The sequence below is a fragment of the Pogonomyrmex barbatus genome, unplaced genomic scaffold (assembly GCF_055798465.1).
Source record: "Pogonomyrmex barbatus isolate J1 unplaced genomic scaffold, ASM5579846v1 scaffold19, whole genome shotgun sequence".
NCBI classification, from domain to species: Eukaryota; Metazoa; Arthropoda; class Insecta; order Hymenoptera; family Formicidae; genus Pogonomyrmex; species Pogonomyrmex barbatus.
Window position 1 is genome coordinate 3,660,506 of NW_028297115.1, and position 21,386 is coordinate 3,681,891.

The 21,386-nt window shown below is 34.8% G+C and overlaps 1 protein-coding gene and 1 pseudogene across 1 annotated transcript in view; one reads left to right on the forward strand and one right to left on the reverse strand.

The window, feature by feature from the left end:
* LOC105423029 (uncharacterized) overlaps positions 1 to 21,386 on the forward strand; it is a 314,375-nt gene that overhangs the window by 36,702 nt on the left and 256,287 nt on the right. The window lies entirely within an intron of this gene.
* Positions 6,906 to 10,216, reverse strand: LOC148936932 (uncharacterized; annotated as a pseudogene).

Sequence of the window (21,386 nt, forward strand, 5' to 3'; positions counted from 1 at the left end):
AAACCATCCCTACCGACCGAGGAGAAAAAAATTACTCCGGCAACCGCCAGGAAGATCCATCTCCCCCGGATGCGAACCCCTCGGGGATCATATGACGTCCGCTCTCTCTCACCCCCCTCTCCCCCTCGGAGATATGGTGCTCCCTTTGTTTGCCTACTAATTTGCTTTATTTTTGAACCATCGTTTATATGTCTCAATCAATCATGCGTTGCTTCCACGCGTCGCTTTTTTTTGTTTATTGTTTTATTGCTAGGAGACCGCAATTGTTTTTCAACTGTTTTTGTTAACTTCCCAACTATTTTTATTGAATATAATCTTCCTTATTTTTAAATACAATTTCGCGAATTAATTATTTTTTAAAATAATTTTTAATATTGGCTACTTCAGATAGCTGTAAGACAATGTCCAAACCCGTAATGATAGTTATAATTTTATACATAACCTTTTTTTAAATATATAATAAAAGAATTATCACGCGATAATTAAACAATTAATAATTATATTAAAACAATCAATTAAATAAATAATTATTAAATAATCAATAATTAATCAAAACGAGAGGGAAAGAAAGAAAAGCGCGACGTATAGAGACACCGCGGTCTCTCACTCGCATTAGCATCGAGTGTGTGAGACAGCGAAGGGACACCGAAATCGATCATGTCCGATATGCTTTCTCTCTCGATCGTACGTTTTGCGTTAAGGATGCAATTGCTCCCACTATTTTTTCCCTCCGCTCCGCGTCTCTTTCACGGAGACACGAATGTAGGAAAAGCGCGATGTGTAGAGACACCGCGGTCTCTCACTCGCACTAGTGTCGAGTGTGTGAGACAGCGATGGGACACTGAAATTCGGTATCACGTCCGATTATGTTTTTTTTCTCGATCGCGCGTCTTGCGTTAAGGATGCAACATCGAATTGCCCCCACTATTTTTTTCCTCCGCTCCGCGATCTTCTTCGCGCTCCGCGGAGACACGGACGTACACTCTTCGTGTGTATGTAACGGCCGCATATCGAGCGGAGGACAGCATTCCTGCCGGTGCGTGTACATACGCGCGCTCATTCGTCACTTTTAATCTGATCCATTATAAAAACTACTCGTCGCACGCAATTTTGCTAAAGGAAAAAGTTTCTTTTAGCATAAAGAATTACGTGTACTGCAAATGCGAAAGTTTTGGGACATCCTGTATATTAATAGTCTTTACTATTAAAAAAAATAAATAAATAGGTAAAATTAGCAAACATATTTATATGCATTAGATAAATGAAAAATCTTTATTTCTTTCTTCTTCTTCTTCTCTCTCTCTCTCTCTCTCTCTCTCTCTCTCTCCCTCCCTCTCTCTTTCACTCTATTAAAAAAATAGTTTAGAAATATTAATTACACAGAAGCAACAAATATGAGATTACTATAATATTGCAGTTAATCGAATAATTGATACATTTACTATCAATTTATAATTACTGACAATCAATTTAGAATTCTTCTAGTTTGTTATATTTTAGACTGTAATTGAAAGAAGATTTATTAATTCATTCCAATTTTATGTTTTAAAACAAGTTGTAAATTAAAACAAAATAATTATAACATTTATTAGTGCTCAATAGTTACATTAAATTTCCTGAATTATTAACTTTGTAATGGTTCGTTCTTACATGATCGGATAATGTACGATACGAAAGCGAGGACGTAGCTTGGGAGCTCAGAAATGCTCGTCGGATGCCGAGTTCGGGAAAAGAATTTGCAGACGCTTGATTTGGTCAAAATAAAATAATTAAATTTATTTTAAGACAAAAGTTTGCAATAAATGATGTTTTATCTCTCGCAGTGTAATGTCACTCGTGCAAGCTTCGTCTATATTTGAGATATTCGCAGCGCAGTCGGACAATGAATGCGACAGTGTATATTGCAGGATAGCGCATGGGTCGGATACGTAGCGCGTTGCTAGGCAATCACAGACGCTTTCGCGACACGTGTTTTCGCGTATGTCAAAGAAAAAGTCTGAGAACGCTCCGATTTTTCGTATGTGAGGCGCCGAATATCAAGAATGTTCGACATCTTTGTCGGAAGGTGAAAAGTTTGAGATCGTTCCGACTTTTCGGAGAAGAGGAAACGAGAATACCGCGTGCCCGGTATCCCGCAGGAGAAAAGTCCTAGAACACTCCAACTTTCCGGGAAGGGACCGAGAATACTGAGAACGCTTGGTATTCCGTGGAAGAAAAATCCGAGAACACTCCGATTTTTCGTGTAAGGATAGAACGTGAATACTGAGAACGCTCGATATTCAGAATGAGAAAATTCTTGCTCGGATCTTCTTGTTCGGATCGGATTGGTGATTCAGAAACGGACGAGTCGGATGATCGGACAAGTCTGGTTGTTTTTTGTTCTGGGTTTATATACCCATTTTTGCGCTTACGCATCAACACGCGATTTGTTAAATTGTTTTACAGATCAGCTGATCTGTCACGCCGGCGCGTGACAGATTAGCGGCGCGCGTGTATCGTTTGGTCGCAGTCGGGAATGTTCAGGCGGCCCCGGATGACGCGGGCTGTATAGTGCGGAGTAACTAGTAACGGAGCGTTTCATATGTTCCGTTACAATTTGAGTTTGTAGTACGTGCGATTATGAAGCGCTTATTGTTGATATTATATATTTTCTGCAAATATGTAAATTATTTTTTATATTTTCTATATAATATTATAGTTTGTAAATCCAGATTGAATTAAATATTTAAGCATTAGATGTTAAAATATTATAAAATAAATTTAAAGACAATCTGAAAAGAAATGTTACTTTTTTAATTTGTGACATAAGTAAAAACCAAGAAGGACTTAGAGAATAAGCGTTATGTATATAATACTTACATACGAGGGTGATTTGAAAAGTCCATGCAAAAATGAAAACTACTTCATTTTTCGATATAAAACCTTTTTTATTTTTCAATGTAGTTTCCTTTTAGGCTTATATACTTCGTCTAACACTGCTTCGGTTTGTTGATCCCTTCCGAATAATATGATTGATCTAACTGCAAAATAGATATTCGTTTTCGCAATCACCTTCTCGTTTGAATGAAATCTCCTTCTTGCTAGTCATTTCTTCGCATTGGGGAATAAGTAATAGTCCGAGAGAGCCAAATCTGGAGAATAGGGGGATGCGGAACGAATGGAACCGTAACTCCATCAATTTTGCGGCCACAATTCTGGAGGAGTGAACTTGTGCGTTGTGATGGAGAAGAACTTTCTTGTGGTTCAATCGTGGATGTTTTTCTTAACTCGGTTTTCAAACGATCCAATAACAATAAATAATATTCATCTGTCATAGTTTTATTCTTTTCCATATAGTTGATGAATATTATTCGTTGCGAATCCCAAAAAACAATCGCCATAATCTTCCCGGTCGAAGAAATTATCTTCTTTGGTACAAATTCCCCGTTGGCAACCCACTGTTCGGACTGTTCTTTGGTTTCAGGTGTATAGTGATGTATCCATGTTTCGTCCACAGTGACGAAACGACGCCTAGAATCCTGTGGATTCCGTTGGAATAGCTGCAAACATTTCTTGGAACACTTCATACGATTTCGTTTTTGGTCTATTGTGAACAATCGCGGCATCCGATCTTGCAGATAACTTTTTCATACCCAAATGTTGATGCAAAATATTATGTACCCGTTCACTCGAGATGCTCACAGCACTAGTAATCTCTCACTAGCTATCTCACGCACCTTGATTCTTCTATAATCCATTACCATATCATGGATTTTATCAATGATTTCTGGAGTAGTAGCCTCAACAGGGCATTCAGAACGTTCAGCGTTACTTGTGCTCATATGGCCACTCCAATGTTTGAAACCATTTATAAACTGTTCTAATCGAAGGTGCAGATTCATGTATAATGTTTATCAAGCTTCTGTTTAATCTCCTGAGGCGATTTGCTTTTCATAAAGTAATGCTTGATCAACACGAAATTCTCTTTCATCCATTTTTTTAAAATCACTCGACTTCCTTAATTCAGAATGCCAAATACAGAGAAATAGATCAATCTGGCTGAAACTTGGTGTGTGTTCTTCCAAGAGATGCTACTAACTGAAAATAATCTCGATACACACCAGTAGTGCTATCTTTCTGACTTTGCACGGACTTTTCAAACCGTCCTCGTATATTTGTGGTAGAACAATAATAATAATTATAATATTAAAATTCAATTTCATCGAAAACCAAAATCCTATGTACTTGATATGGATCCTTTAATATAGTAACAGTAGAACAAAAAATATTTTATACGAACAAATTTTAAAATTTTGTTTCTCTTTTATAGTATAATATAAATATTGATATAATTTTATTGCTAAGTATAATTTTAAAAATTGTATTTTTTAAAAATATAAATTTAATTTTATTTATAATCTTAAATATTATATTTGTTATTTCTGAATAATTATCTATTTATCTAAAAATAACTTTCAAACAAAAGTACTTTATTAAAAAAAAATTAAAGACTATTTTATAAAATTGTAGATTTTTAATTAATTTATATAAATATTTGTTATTCCAGGATGCAACATTTCTTTAAAAGTAGTCACAAAAAGTAGTCACAAAATATTTAAAACGTAAAAAAATAAATTATTGTTCTTAATAAATAAAATCTTATTGTTCTACCACAAATATCAATACTATATACATATCACTTATTCTTATTACGATGGTCTTATTTTACTTATGTCACAAATTAAAAAGTAAAATTTCTTTTCTTGTTTTTAAATTCTTGTCTTTAAGATTGTCTTTAAATTAATTTTATTTATAATATTTTAATATCTATTATTTAAATATTTAATTAAATCAAAATTTTCTGTAAATGTATGTATAATTGTTTCCGGGGAAGGAGGAAAGGATCCCGGTTCACATACAAAATGATTGCCTATAGTTTCATTTATACACACCGCATTGCACGCAAGTATGTTTACACACATTATTCATTACATTTAGAATGATTATTTATGAACATTATTATGCACATGCCATTTTGTATTCATGATTGTATATATACTTATGTTGCATATATAGAAAACGAAATATACACAAATATATACAATATATACAAATATATACAATATATATAATTTCCCACACTTTCTGTGGTTTTTCCAAAATAGTTTATAATAATATATATATTTCCATATATGTTTCAATCATTCCACACATAACGAAATCTACTTTATATCGCCCATTGCTTTATGCACATTATAACAAGATTCGTAGTTATATGATTATAGGAGATTAAATTTTTTATTGTTTAGTATATACAGTATTCTTATCTTAAAACGGTGTTACGTTCAGCCCAGAATAAACTGTAAAATTAAAAATTAAGAATTTAAATGAATGAGAATTGAATAGGCTCGGAAGGATGAACAGCTACTCTCTCGAGAGTCAGGTTTGGAAATGTGATCTCGAGTCAAAAGCACTGTTTATGTCTCGGCACTGGGTCAGCAATAAAGAATCGCTATGACACTTCGCTATAAACGTATGTTCGTTGATCGTTTTTTGATAAAGAAACTTAATTCTTATTATCAGAGAAAGACCTCGTGCGAATCAATGGGATAGGAAATCGAGGGTTTTTAAAGAAAATAAAAATTAAAATTAAAATCTAAACATTAATTTTAATTAATTTTAATTTTAATTAATAAAAAGAAAGTTTACATAATAAAAGAGCGGAAGAAACAAGAGAAGGAACATTTGTGTAGGTGTATATATGCAGGTGTGATATCGCGAGTTACATAAACATGGAGGCCACCGGCATGGAGGCCATGATTCTTACAAGAGAGAGTGTGAATGTATGAGTGTGCGTGAATCTTTGGTATAATAATCCTACCCGTAATACAATTAATATTTTTTTATTTATTTACTAAGAATGAGATATAATGGCAATAAGAGCCCAGCGCAGTACTAAAAGCGCATATAGGTTTATTATATAATCAATGTGACATAACGCGTAGAGCGGACATTTCGGTTCTTTTAGCCTTTATCAGAGATTAACATATACAGGTAAATATAATTAAACAAAACACATATCGCAAAATCTTAGTCATTGTGGCCGCAAATGTCGAAGTTCGTAAAACTGGAGATCTCTCATATTACGATGCATCTTCAAGGCATATGACAGTAGTTGCTAGGATGGCCAACTCCTCGATTACAGGGTCGAAAGTTGAGAAATCTCAACATTGTACGGGCATGAAGTGATTTATGATACATTTACAATAACGCCCCTAAATGACCAGAACGGCTTTTATGCGAGACGATGTGAGAGAATGCGCAAATATATATAAAAAGATTACTTATACATAAATTCAGAGCTCATTAACGATGACTAACTCGGCTAACTTAATTACATTTAGCGCAATGAATCTTAGGAAATCACTGACAAATAAATGAAATCACCGTAATACCGTGGCATAAATAACTGTTAGCAACTAGGCAATCGAGAGTCGCAAACAATTTCTTTCGGAAAGATTAACAAAAACGGTCGAAAAATAATAATATATATATAAGAAAAACAAGAGTGTACGTAACAAAATAAGATGGTCAAATCGTAATAATAATATATGGAAATATACAAATGTACATAATAAAAATGATACAATAACGGAAATAAATAATATAAGGTGAGTACAAAAAACACTAGGTATAAATTGGTTAAAACGTATTGTTGAACTAAATTAGGTCATGCTAAATGTCGCTGCAGATAAAATGTATGTGTCAAATAATAGAAAAGTAAAAGGAGTAATAAATAGAAAATATATAAAAAATATAAAACATATAAAACACAAGAAATATAGTATAAAAATAAATTAACGTTAAATCAAATTTTGGAGAGTTTTTCTATTACAGTCACATACGTTTCCGGGAGACATTCCGTATCAGTCTGCAAATTAATACTGTTTTTTTGTCTTTTAATATGCAACACTTTCAAAATTAACCGTGTAAGTGTGGTTCTCTGTTTAAAATTTCAACATTCATTCAATCAAAATCGTGGTTGTATATTAGTTTGTAATCAGTTATAACGGAGTGATTATTCATATTCCTCCGGATATGATTCTTATATTCAGAGATTCTGGTATGTAATTGTCTTTTGGTCTGTCCCACATACGACGCATTACAATTATCGCAATTAATTTTGCAGACATTATTGTGAGTAGATGGTGAACGGGAGTCTTTGTAAACTTTAATAAATGTGTTCAATTTATTGAGACTGCGATATGCTAATTTGACATTTCTCCAATAATGTTTTTAAATTTTTCAGATATTGCAGGAATGTACGGTATGGTGAAAAAAGAAACTCTCAGGTTCATCCATCTGCTCTGTTGTCGGAATTGGAATTACTCTTAAGAAAAAATATCTTAAGGCGTTCGTGTAAGACCTTAAAGACGAAATCTAATGGATAACTATTAGGTGTACAAAAAAGTTCTGAGCTTTTTTTTGTAAAATTCAATCTTTATTCAAAAACAAACAAAAAAATATTCATAATAATCAGCGAAATATTCCCCGTTTGCATCAACGACCTTTTGCCATCTTTCGGGTAGCTTGCGAATTCCTTGACGATAGAAGCTCACCGGCTTCGAAGCGATAAAGTCATCAATGCATTTTCGTATCTCTTCAAATCTCACGAAATGTGTATCAGCCAAATGATGCTGCAGCGACTGGAATAGGTAGTAATCGGAAGGCGCCATGTCTGGACTATACGCCGCGTGCGGGAGAAGTTCCCAGACTAACGCAAAGATATGGTCCTGAGTCGCTTTAGCAACATGTGGTCGAGCATTGTCATGAAGCAAGATCACTTTACGACGTCCTTGGCCAGTAAATGGCCTCTTTTCTTCTAATGCATCGCTCAAATTGGTCAATTGTTGTTGGTAACGGTCTGCCGTGATTGTTTCACCCGGTTGTAACAACTCGTAATACAACACACCTTTCCAATCCCACCAGATACAGAGCAAAATCTTCTTAGCGTGGATATTGGGCTTTGGCGTCGATGTCGAAGATTGACCAGGGTCAATTCATGATTTTCTATTTAGGGTTATCATAAAGAATCCACTTTTCATCGTCTGTAATGATTTTGTGCAGAAAATCTTTTTTCCGGAACTTTGAAAGCAAAGTGAATGCAGTGTCACGCCGACGATTTTTGTTGTCTTCGGACAATTCATGCGGAACCCATCTGCCTTCCTTCTGAACCTTTCTCATCGTACGTAAACGTATGTACAGAAATGGTTTGCTGCGTAACGCCAAGCTGTTCTGCAAGCTCCTTTTCAGTTTGCGCAGAGTTTATATCCAGCAGTGCTTGCAATTCGTCCGTTTCAATCTTTTGAGGGCGTTCAGCACGCGGTTCATCTTCAAGAAATCTCTTTGGCGAAATTTTTGATACCATCTTTTACATGTAGTATGACTTACAGCGTTCTCTCCATATGCAGCACAAATCATTGCAGTGGCTTCAGCAGCATTTTTCTTTAGATGAAACGCGAAGTGGATGGAAAATCGAATATGCTCTTTTGTTATTGCTATCGTGAACACTACTGATTTTTGAGGTTATGTGCAACGCCAAACCGTATGGCATTTTAGAAGGCCAAATGTCAACGCTTTAAAACCGCAAAAGGGCGGGAAGATATATAAAATTTAAATTGTTATTTCGGTTGTATGAAATCTAAAGCTCAGAACTTTTTTGTACACCTAATATTATTCAGTAAAATCTCAACTGCAAGATTTAAGTTTTTCCAGTGAAATATCGGGTGTGATAGTAAAATGACTCTGTCAACTATGGCGGTGCCTCTTTTTTGACATACAGGATGATTTGAGAGAAAATGTAAATATCTCCCCGAAAACGTTGATTTATGATACCAAAATCAATTGAATCGATTAAGATTATGGTCTCTAAGAACTTATGATATCTAAGAAGTTGAGTCTATGTCCTACTCCGATCTTCATTGTAAATTGTAAACGCAGATGGAAGGTATTAAAAATGTTCAGAGTATGATTGAGTAAATCGGAAAGAACCAAAACAATGTCGTCCACATATCTAACAAAAAGTGGAGGAGTAAATGACAAGGATTTAAGAATTCTGGTTTCGAAGTCTTGTAGTACTGTTTGCTATGATGGGTGAGAGAGGGGATCCCATAGACTTGCCGAATGTCTGTTGATAAAACACTCCGTTAAAGATGAGATAAGTAGAGTTTAATATAAATCCGACCGTCATCATAAATTCAAATTTAGATATGGAACAATTATCAGAAATGTAATTCCATCTGGCAGAGACACTTTCAATGGCCATTTCAATGGGCACATTGGTAAACAACGAAATGACGTCTAAGGAAATCAAAGAGGAGTCTTTGTCAATGCGCACGTCAGAAAATCTTTTAACTAATTCAAAGTTATTGATGTGGCTATGTGCGATAGGAAAACTTTTGAGCCTTAGGCGATAAATAAAATGGCTAAATTATACAAAAGGCTGTTGGGAAGAAACAATGAGTCGGAAAGGACAATTAGGTTTATGGATTTTTGGAAGTCCATATGCTCTCGATAAAACCACGTCGCTGCATAGAGATTGTTTGCGACTCTCGATTGCCTGATTGATAACAGTTATAATATTTGTGCCACGGCATTACGGTGGTTTCATTTATTTGTTAGTGACTGCCTAAGATTCATTGCGCTGAGTGTAATTAAGTTAATCGAGTTAGTCATCATTAATGAGCTCTGAATTTATGTGTAAGTAATCTTTTTATATGTATTTGCGCGTTCTCTCACATCGTCTCGCATAAAAGCCGCTCTGATCATTTACAGGCATTATTATAAATGTATCATAACTTCATGCCCGTACAATGTTGGGATTTCTCAACTTTCGATCCTGTAATCGAGGAGTTGGCCATCCTAGCAACTATTGTCATATGTCTTGAAGATGCATCGTAATGTGAAAGATCTCCGGTTTTACGAACTTCGACATTTGCGGCCACAATGACTAAGATTTTGCGATACGTCTTTTGTTTAATTATATTTATCTGTATATGTTAACTCTTGCGCTGATGAAGGCTAAAAGATTAGCCGAAACGTCCGCTCTACGCGTTATGTCACACTGTGCTGCACGCTTTATGTCACATTGATTATATAATAAACATTATATAATTATATAATAACTTATATGCGCTCTTACTAGTAGCGCTGGGCTCTTATTGCCATTATACCTCATTCTTAGATTTTTGTATTGGGAGCCTTATCTTATATTCAAATTTGTTTCACGCAGGCTGAAAAAAATGCGTTTTCATTCCTTTTTCCAGTACATTAATTTCTTTTTGGGACAAAATACTGTCTTATTATTTAAATCATGGATTAAGTTCAACAAAACCATCATTAAGAGTAAACTGAAGACGAAATTTTTACGCAAATGCATTAAATTTAATATCATACCGCCGCATGTGTCTAATGTCCGATTTAACGCCAATCTTTTTAGTCATAAATCCGTTAATGACTTTAAACATTGGAGATTTCTTTTTAGTAGGAAATTACTGCAGATTGAACTCTCCGACACATACTCATACATTGGAGCTACACACATTCAGATTTATAAACTGTCTTGGCTGTTATATCGCGACATCCCTCTATCTATTTGCAATTCTTTTTTCACTAGGCAACAAGGACCGTTACATTCCTTTTTTATCAATTAACATGATAAACTTAACAAGAAATTTGATAACTTATTGACGAAACATAGAGTTAAAATTAATGACATAAACCGATCCATTATTTCTACAGTTCCCCCACTCATTCACACACCTCCATCAGTGAACATCGTTTTTATTTCAAATCACTAATTAATTAAAAAAACGCACAGAATCGTGACTTGGAGTTGTGATTGGCCCACACACGTTCAAAAAGAAGGAAACGGCATTCTTTTTTACACATTAATGAAACATGGTTTGTTAACCTATTCTCTACCCCTATTCCTACAGACGTACAGAGTCTTTTACAACTGGGTGACAACTTTAGTCTTCCTATCAATAATAATGAAAATCTGAATTCATTAAAAACATTGAGAGTAACCTTATGAGACTCCCTACAATAACATAAATGAATATCAGAAACCGCTCAGTAAACATCATTAACAGTCTCCCTAATTATTTAATTTCTAAATGTGAATACACGCTTAAATGAATTAGTTTCTACCACCAGAGAGTTTCTACAACACAATGATAATCTCATTGCAACCTGTGCGGATAAGGGAAATATTACTGTTGCTCTGGATAAAGATACTTCAGAAAGATAGAAGAGCTATTAAATAATAATAACATTCTGTCGTTAAAAAAATCCAACAAAAAAGCTCCCTTTTTGTTTATGAGCCTTATTAAAGAGGTGGAAAGATGCTGAGTTCATATCAGCCTCTATTTACAGACATTTACTAGCGACGGCAGCGACGGAGTTTTATCGAGAGCATATGGACTTCCAAAAATCCATAAACCTAATTGTCCTTTTCGACTTATTGTTTCTTCCCTCAACAGCCCTTTGTATAATTTAGTTTTACGAATTTGGTTTTATGAATTTCGACATTTACGGCCACAATGACTAAGATTTTGCGATACGTCTTTTGTTTAATTATATTTATTTGTATATGTTAACTTTTGCGCTGATGAAGGCTAAAAGATTAGCTAAAATGTTCGTTCTACGTGTTATGTCACACTGCGCTCTACGCTTTATGTCACTTTGATTATATAATAAACTTATATGTGCTTTTAGTACTACGCTGGGCTCTTATTGCCATTATATCTCATTCTTCTTTCTTAGATTCTTGTATTGGAAGCCTTATCTTATATTCAAATTTACTTAAACAAATGATTACATAATAAGCAAAATGAAGAAAAGATTATAAAATATATAATAAGGAAAATAATAGAATTGTACATAATATGTGTATAATAACTGAAAATTAATACATGAGGATTAAGGAGCGGAGTATTCTTGATGTTCCTCGGGAGGTGGAGTTTATTAGGCCGATAGAATGGAATTCTTCGTTTTCTAAATCTTCAAAGAGAAGTTCGTCATCTGGGAATAGAGGACCTGGGGATAGGGCGTAGAAGTTGAGAAGGTATTCTGGATCGGATGGATGCACGGGAGAATAACTAAGTGCGATTGATATTGGCGTTGTATCGGGACAGAAGAAGGAACAGAGTTAGATGGAGATGGTAAAGTTAATTCAATAGACAGGTGAGGAAGCGATGGTGAAGATTGGTTGAGAGAGGATTCAGAAGCAGAAATAGTTAATGTTGACGGTTCGATCGGCTCTTTTAATATTTGCTTGGACTTTTTGGTTCTGTCCTGATATTTCCATCGATTCCAACCGCAACAACGACGATGGGTCGTTTTTTAGTATCGCGTTGTTGAATTTTAGGAGCTGGCACTTCCGTTTGATTCTCTATGAGGAAAAAGATTGATAAATGAAGAGAGGTGTGAATGCAGAGAAAGAGAGGAAGGAAAGATCAACCAGGAGTCTTATATAGCTCAAACCGGTTAAATAAAGAGAGAGAGTAAGGGAAGCAACCGGGAGCCTTGAATAGCTCAAACTAATAAGAGAAAAAAAGAAAAGAGGAAGCAACCGGGAGCCTTGTATAGCTCTAACCAGTTAATAAGAGAGAGAAAGAAAAGGAAAAAGTAGATTTGAGTGACATGGAAGGAAAGAAATAAAATCCGAATTTTATAATTGAATAGATAAATTTAGAACTTACTGTCGATTGGCCGGGATGGTTATTTCGAGAAAAAAAAACAAGGTTTCGAGGTTCTCTCCAATAAGTTAGGATTTGATGCACTGAGTTGAAGTGTTTTAAACGGTTGAAAAGCTGTGATACTGATGCAAAAAATATTTAATAATGCTGCCGCGGTCCAGAAGTCCTATTTATATGGGATGATCAGGATTCGAATCTTGATTGAAGGGCAAGGGCGGTGGCAGGAACTCTGAAATAATGAGAGTAGGATGTTTACATTAGATATCTCCTTCGCTTCTGCTTGACACGTGCCTATGTGACAGTATTCGGACAAGCAACAGCTCAAACTTAAAGAGAGAGAGTAAGGGAAGCAACCGCATAATAATAATAATAATAATAATAATAATAATAATAATTCTTTGCGTATTTTAAAATTAAAAGTATCGTTATAATAATTAGAGCGGCTGCAAATTTTTCTCTTATTTCTTGGAACTTAGTATTTTATTAATAGAAGAAAAATTGTTATTCTTATATAGTGAAAATTACGTTATTCGCTTTTTTTTTTAAAAAAAAGAATCATGGAATCCACTGGACGTAACAATGGTTACGGTCTGAAGAGCTCACTCTCACGGTTTCGCGGATAGCCAGGAAGAGAGAGAGTAGAAAATAAAATATAAAAGAGTTTGGATGTAATATGTGTACACGTATATTTTAAAAATTAGACACTATCTACAGCTACTGACTGGTTTTACAATTTTAGTCTTGATTGATATATATACGACTAGATGTGACATCGATTTTAATCTCGGAATCGGTGTTCGCTGTTCGTTGAAAATGTTCGCAGATTCCGGGAATCGTATCATAATAGCTTCGACGTGCGGCTCTTCTGAGAACTCGATGTATCACGAGCTTTGGCGCGCGGTATGAAACAATGCGCGGGGCTTCGATGTGTGCGGTGTTTGTCGTGTGGCCGAATAGCTGTTAGTTTGTCAAAAGTATCGTCGCGTCAAAGTCTTGTTTGGAACGAATTTTTCGGGCCGGAATCAGGACTTAGAATTTGCTGTGACTCAGAGACAGGAAGCTCCCTGCTCTGTTACTGAGCGATGGAAGTTGCACACAAGGCCTGCTTAAGGAGCCAAATTACGAAGCGCCTTAATTTGAAAATAATCTCATGTTCTTCAAAGACACGAGCGATCCGCCAGAAGCTCCTGACTTGCTAGGTAGCAAGCTGTAAGGCCTTCAGGTTCAGGATGAATATTCACTATAGATATACTAGACACAACCTTTCTTTTCCATTATGTTAAATAGTCATTTAAACGGATGCTGCCATATTAAAAATAGTCATTTAAACGGATGCTGCCATATTAAAAATTAGACACTAGCACTTCTGGATTAAGGGACAGAAACTATTGGGTTGTCGGAAAAGTTATAACGTATTTTTTCTATGTTTTTCAAAAGTCATTTATTTATAATATATAAAGAACAAAGATCAATCAATATATTGCCCGTTTTGTTTGATAACCTTTTGCCATTTTTCAGTGAGTTTCATAATTCCTCGTTCATAGAAGGACTTGTCTTTATCGGCGAAAAACTGAACAAAGTGCTGATTTACAGTCTCATCTGAATTAAACATTATACCATGCAAGGAGTTTTGAAGAGAGTGAAACAAGTCTGACGGTCAAGGTCAGGCGAATATGGTGGGTGTAGCAACACATTCCACCCAAGCTCCAATAATTTTTGACGGGTGGTCAAATTTGTGTGTGTCTCGCGTTATCGTGATGGAACACAACTCCTTTACGATTAACGAGTTCTGGACATTTCTGGATGATAGATTCGTTCAAACTGTCCAATTGCCGACAGTATACATTCGAATTGATTTGGTTCCTTGGTAGGAACTCGAAAAACACGACACCTAAAATTCCAGCACATTGAAAGCATAACCTTCTTCCGATGAATATTTGCTTTCGATGTTTGCGAATCATTATGTCGGGACCAAAACCGTTTGCACCACATTACTGTAAACAATCCACTTCTCATCACCAGTTATCAATCGCTTCAAAAAAGGATCATTTTTCTTACGTTTAATGAGCATATCGCAGATGTTTATAGGCGCCGTCAAATGAACTTCTTTGAGTTCATGAGGAACCCAAATATCGAGCTTGCTTACGTATCCCAGCTTCTTCAGATGGTCGTGAACGCTTGAATGATGGATGTTCAATGTTTCTGCAATCTCTCGTGTCGTGTAACGTGGGTTTGACTCGATCAATGCCTTTATTTTGTTGTCGTCAACCTCGGTAAGCTTCCTGACCGAGGAGTATCGTTGAGGTCAAAATCACCAGCACGGAATTTCGTGAACCATCGTTGGCACTGACGTTCTTATAGAGCATTGTCACCATAAACTTTATGCAACTTTTCACTGACGCGCATTCTTCCCTTTATGGAAGTAAAACAGTAATATATGGCGAAAATGCACAATTTGGTCTTCCATCTTCAACTTGTTATAAAATCTCCAAAACTCAACCAAATCGCTCAATTTTTTTTTAGAATTGTCAGCTGTCAAATAATATAGCAATAATATAGATGCGAATAACTCTAATACTTCCAAAAATGAACTAGCGCCATCTGTTACAAAAATACATCGTGACTTTCCCGACAATCCTATACTTACATACATCATGAAGATAAGTTATCATCTTTTGTATTGTAAGATAACTTATTACAAATTAATTATTACAGCTTTAAATAATTCAAAAAATCAAATATATAATACACACAGATACATACGTATATTAACAATATTAATTTAAATAATTTTTTATGATAATATTTTTACATTTATATTTAAAAATTTAATGTATTAAAAAAAATAAGAAATATAAAATCATAAAAAATTACAGTATAAAAAAAAACATGTGGTGACATAAAAAAATTAAGATATATTTAATATATTTTATTTATAATTATTTTATTTATAATTATATTTCGCATATAATACAATATTGTTGTAAAGATTCTTAAGAAATTTGGAAAAAAGAAATAAATTAAAGTAAGTAAATTAATTAAAAATAACATAATATAATGTATAATATTGTATTTATTTATATAAATATATTATAGTAATTTATTATAAACACATGGATATGTTTATAAAAAAAACATGTCATAAATTTATAATATAAAATATAAAACAAACTATTATGCATACATAAAAACAATTCAGTAAACATATGACAGAAAAAATAAAGAAAGAGTTATAACTAAGATTTATAAATCGTACGAACATAAAAATTTTTATTTCCTAATAAGTTATATTTTCTGATAAGTCATTCCAGCAAACACAACTATATAATGTCAACATTGTGACAATGAAACCGAATGTAACACGTTATATTGAATGCATTACATGTAACATCCATGTTAGTTGTAATTTCCTACTCATCCAAGGCAGTAATGGTATATCAATATAACATGTGACTAAAATGGAATATAATTGTTATATAACATCAACATAACTTCATTGCATTGTTATATAATATCAACATAACTTTATTACATGGTTACATTGCTACAATGTAATGTTGTTTACAAATCTAAAATTTAATTTTCAAGAGGCCATGATTAATCCCGATTCATCTAGATGGAGACAGGCAATTGATGAGGAGCTGAAAGCTCATTCGAGTAACGAGACCTGGAAAATTGTATCAAGAGAATCTGGCATGAAGACGATTGACTCCAAGTGGATCTTCAAAGTCATAAACGACACTTCGGGTGAAGTACAGCGGTATAAGGCCAGATTATGCGCCAGAGGTTTCCAACAGCGAGAAGGCATTGACTACCATGACACATTCGCCAGTCGTGAGGTATGACTCTCTGCGTGTGCTGTTGACACACATAACTCAAGAAGATCTGGAAATGGCGTCCTTCGATGTAAGGACAGCATTCCTGTACGGTGATCTCGCGGAAGAGATTTATATGGAAGTTCCAGATGGAGTCGACGCTGTAAACGTCGAAGTGTAAGGACAAGGAAAAATAACGAAAATACATGACAAAAGAGGTAGTATGTTTGTTACAAAAATCGCTATACAGATTGAAATAGGCACCACGCTGTTAGAGTAACAAGTTTAAACAGTTCCTGTATAAATTTGAATGTAAGGAAATCGACGCGGATAAATGTATCTTTATAGGGAATTACAATCAGCATACAATGTATATCGCGCTTTTTGTAGACGACGGTCTAATCGCGTATAAATCTAGAGACGTGATAGTATGTAATTATTAAGCATATGAATCAAAAGTTCAGTATCACTGTTGGAGATACGAGCTCGGATTACAAATATGTAGGAATCGTTCGGAGAAAAAGATGTTTATACATCAAAGTTCCTATGCCAAGCGCATACTAAGTCGATTTAACATGAGTGACGTTAAGCCAGTTTGTGTATCTGCAGATCCAAATGTAGTTTTAAAAGTAGACGCCGGTAGACGCCGAATCTGAGTGTGCGATAAACCGTATTATGAAGCGGTTGGATTTTTGATGTTTCTGGCTATTCTAACTCGTCCGGATATAACATACGTTGTGAGCATGTTAAGCAAATTCTTGAATATGATATGATTCTAATCATATGGTGTGCCATGAAAGTAGTGTTTGCATACTTGGCGGGAAGTCTAGATGTAGGTATAGAGTACTGAAGCGGCGAAAGCGAATGTAATCTGAGGTTTTTCGGATGCTGATTACGCAAGTGATCTGGAAACACGAAAGTCAATGTCGGGATATGTATTTTGCATGGCAAACGGACCTGTCACTTGGTCATCTCAGCGACAAAAGTTCGTGACGTTAAGCACAACCGAATCGGAATATATTGCAGCGGCAACAGCTACCAAAGAGTTGTGGTTAAGGAAAATGCTAGACGGCATTGGATATCAATGTGACAAAGCAATAACTCTATCGTATGTCGACAACCAAAGTACAATCAAGCTGAGTAAGAATCCAGAATTTCACAAGAGAACAAAACACATTGATATCATTATTTGCGTAAAAAATACGAGAGTGACGAAATTCATATTGAATACGTTCCGTCTGAGTCACAGAGAGCGGACATGTTTACAAAAGCTCTGCCACGAGATTGTTTTAGGCGCTTATGTGAAAGCATCGGAATAACGAGACAATGCTATGAGAAGTAAAAGCTTGTAACGACGGAAGTATTGGAGTAGTTTATTCAACCTTTTAACGTCTGGGAGAGATTTGCATGCACATGTGGCTCCACCTATGCCTAGCACTGCGTTTCAGTTTTTTTGTCTCTCTCTCTCTCTCTCTCTCTCTCACGCTCGGCTCCTCGCACGCCTGTTATTGTTAAGAGAATCGCGTTCGCGATAGGACGTGCAGTATATTTTGTTATACGTTATATCTTTTTGTTTTGCCGAGAAATCCATTTCCATTGCCTGGGAACAATGAAGTATATTCAAGACATGAAAAAAGATTCTAGCACGTTTATTTCTCTGACTTATATAACTTATTAAAGTTTTGTCGCAATATTATAAATAAAATATTATATAGATTTTTAAAGTTTAAGAAAGATAAATGATAAATTTTTCCATAGTAATTTTAAGAATTAAAGTGGGTGCTCTTAAATTGAGTATTTTTTCTTAATATTAATATAAAATTCTTATAATATATAATATTCTTAACTTTTGAAGTTAAAATAATAACAATTTTAACAAATTTTAAAAGAATAAGTAGTTATCATTAATTATAAAATTCTTTTAATGTTTACAAGTTATTTAAATTTAATTCCCTTATGAATCTATCAATCAATTAATCAAATGGAGTTAAATATTTATAATTCGGTAAAAAATAGTTAAAATTTTTAATTAAAATGGCATAAAGAGAACTATTGAAATTTATTATTTTAAAATTTATATGTTTTTAATTGTTTATATTATAATTATAATTTTATAATTATTGTAAAGTTATTATATCAAACTTAAATACAGATTTAAAGCATTGTGCAGAATTGAGACGTTCGCTGGAACGACCCTCGACTGAGGATCCGATGGGTGATAGAATGACGAGAATTCTTGAGATAAATCACATTAATTTAATAAGTCAGTTTTTGCCAGTGAAATGTACAGAATATAGAGTCTGATGGGGGCGTACACGTTGATAAAATAGAATAGAGGTTCGCTAAGCAAATTGCACGCACAGGGTTGAATAGTTCGCACGAATTGCGTGGTCACGTGATTGGAGAATGTCCGCAGTGTGATAAGAGAATAGTCGCAAGCTCTTTCACTTTGATCTTAACGAATGACGACGTGCTGCTTTGTCAAATTGAGATGCGCGCACTTGTCACTGAGATTTCGCTCTTTGAGAATGCTCGCAGTAATTTGCGCAGCAAATTGTATTCTTGTCGAGTTCGAGGCACTAAAATCTTATATGACAAGAGAGAATGTGAATTAGGGATTCGCCACGATTTAAAATGCTTCACCGAAAAGTCTCTCACAACGACGATTTACGTAACGTTATTACGAGACGAGTGATATGACAAGTCTAACGACATGAGCTGAACTTACGAGTACGACAAGAGCGATAGAGAACGATAAGAGCACTGACTTGACGATACAAGCACGGTATACTTTTTAGGAGCAAGGAATATATATATATATATATATATATATATAGGATGGTCGACTCGCAGAGAATTTATGTAACAAGGGCCTTTCGAAAAGCTTGCGAGATCATCCGATCGATTTCGTCTTATTAGCGATTGACACGATGAATCATGTGATTTTTGGCCAATCGATAGCATACACATATCTTTCGTCGATTGCGAAACAACGCCGCCCTTGAAAGGTGGCTGATAGGAAACATAATTACTTCCGCGTGATAGGTATCGACGGGCTACCTGGCGCCCGGCATCGATCGGATGATTTAGGACAATCGATCCGCGGATAGTCACGTGCGCTTATCGTATTCCGCGTTTCGCTTTTAGGCGCAATTTACTTATAGTAATTTCGAACAAGCATAATATTGAAAATATTGAGAAAATTATATAATCTTTAAATAAAATATGGACAAATACATAAATGTATTAATTTAATAAATTATAAAATTTAAAATGTATTATAATATTATTAATAGATTAATTTTATATATTTCTAAAAATTGTATATATCTCAGTTGAATTATTAACAATAATTTACTTCTAGTTTGGTTTTAGTTAAACTAAATTAAACTAATTCCTAAATATTTGCGAGTTAAGAATTTAAGTTACAGTTAAATAATAATTTTTTTATGTTAAGTGTATTAATAATAAGTATTGAACAATTAATTGCTCTATAAATGTATGTATTGAATTTTAATAAAATCGGCGAATTACAGCACATACTACTGTAATCAAATATAAACGAGATTTTTAAATTTAAACTGCGCGGGTTCATCGATTCTGACAAATATTTTTTTGATTAAGTTGATAGTACTGTCTTTGACATCTGTGTGAAATTTCATGTCATTCTCTTCATTTGTTTAATAGTGAACGCTCATTTTTGTGAATATTCAAAAGTATTTTTTTCGATTTTTACGATATATGATTCTGTTGGGCAAAGAAATTGTATTTTATTTTGTTTGCGGAATGAAATTTCTGCTACTGAAACGTTCAGAATGTTGTAGAAGGCTTTTGGTGACCAGGCTCTATCAAGACCAAGAGTATTTGATTGACTATAAAATGTTGAAAATCGATGGTCGAGGAAGCGTAGAAAACGAATCACATCAAAGACGACCAAAAACATCAACTGATAAACAACACGTGAAGCAAATCAAGGATTTGGTGCTCCAAAATCGTCGATTGACAATTAGAGAACTTGCCGATACTGTAAACATTTCATTTGGATCAGTCCAGACCATTTTGAAAGACCATTTGTGCTTGAGAAGAGGCCCCGTCGTGACGCACATCCTCCCTTCTTATTCGGGGGCTCGAACCATGCTTGATGCAATCTCTCCTGTCGTGCTCCAGGAGGATTATTTGTATATTTGCCAATGGCGTTGGAGGCGTTGTCGCCGCTGCAGTCCGACCTGCATCCATTGAGAAAATAGGACCATCATCTCTCTGGAGTACCGGTCGTGGGGATTCGAAAGAATACATGTATATATTTATATTGTAATATATATATATATATATATATATATGTGTGTGTATCATTGTATTGTTGACGTGTTATTCTAAACACGTTATTTGCGATAAATATCATCACATGCCTCGGTAGTCGAAAGGATAAGATGCCTGCCCGGTAAGCAGGAGATCCAGGTTCGATTCCTGGCTGAGGTGGTATTTTTTCGCAAAATAATTACGAGTTTTCACGACTGGTTCGTGGTCGGACCCCGTCGTGACGCACACCCTCCCTTCTTATTTCAAATCTCGTTTGGTTCCGAAAACACTCAATTTTTTGGAAAAACAGCGTCGCGTTGAAGTGTGTGAAACAATGATTTCTGACTACCAGGACAAGATGAAACGCATGATAACTGGAGATGAGACTTGGATCTATGCGTACGACCCGGAAACAACCGACCAATCGAGCGAATATCGTACAAAAGGTGAGGCAAAACCAAAAAGATCGCGCCAAAGTCGCTCAAAAATCAAGATTTTGTTAACAGTTTTCTTCGATTATCATGGTGTGGTG